Source organism: Austrofundulus limnaeus, unplaced genomic scaffold (assembly GCF_001266775.1).
Source record: "Austrofundulus limnaeus strain Quisiro unplaced genomic scaffold, Austrofundulus_limnaeus-1.0 Scaffold1821, whole genome shotgun sequence".
NCBI classification, from domain to species: domain Eukaryota; kingdom Metazoa; phylum Chordata; class Actinopteri; order Cyprinodontiformes; family Rivulidae; genus Austrofundulus; species Austrofundulus limnaeus.
This window is the reverse complement of record NW_013954223.1, coordinates 25,531-26,582: the sequence shown is the minus strand read 5'-3', so window position 1 is coordinate 26,582 and position 1,052 is coordinate 25,531.

Below are 1,052 nucleotides of genomic sequence, written 5' to 3'. Positions count from 1 at the left end.
GGGGTGGAGTGGGGGCAGTACAGCATTAAAAGAAAACTGTTCAGAATTTTCAAAATGTGGAAGGAGCATGCTGTCAGTGTTGTGCAAGAGGGCCAAAAATGTTTTTCCAGGCCTCATGACCCTGTGTTCTCTCTCAGCCACTTTGCACATTCTTGTGAAATGAATCTTACCTGGGATCTGAAGAGAAGTAACAACTTTTACTTCTGTTTAAAATAAATGTATTTCTGAAATACTAAGCTGTGTCATATTTGTTTTCTCCTGAGTAAAGTCAATAGTCTTTTAATAGACATTGGCATAATCCTCATTTATGGTATTTGTAATTTTCTGAAGGGAAGCCTTGGGTCCTGGCTATCATGAGGATGCTACTTTGACACGTACCCCTCAAATAAACACTGTACAACCTCTAATAGATACAACAMTCTCCTGACAGGACACATCATAAAAACTTGTTGGAAACAGCTTGAGAAATGTGATGATTTGACCTCAGAACTGTGAAAGTTTCACTGAACGTCAACTTGTGTTCATCACATATCTAATTCATCATTAAGAAAGTTTATGCTTAAGGGGGACATATGCAAAGTCTACATTTTATGTATTTTGTCATGTACAGTACTTGGAGGCTCTAGGAATGCTGACAATTTGAGTTTAGTCTTTCCCGGTGCTGCATAGATGTATTTATAGTCTGTTTGGGTCAAACGGGCCAAAAGGGGTGGAGTGATTATTGGGAGTGAGACCTGAGGGGGCAGGTGTGAAGTGCATCTTCCTGTGGTAAATTGTTTGCATTTAAACAGCTCACACCAAAATGAGTTGTTCTCAGACATACCTCAAAACAGGGGTGAAAGAGGGGCTTGTGGAGTTACAATAAACAGGAATTCAGGCCAAAGCATTGCAGTTCCACTTCATTTAGACCCCAACTGAATGGTTTAAATGTGAAAAGGAAGGATTTAAGTACATATCATCACATATCATCATAGACAAACAACTTCTGAAATCCACATGATCAATTTTAAATGATTTCCTTTTAGTTTTGACTCTTATTTGGAGACATTTCC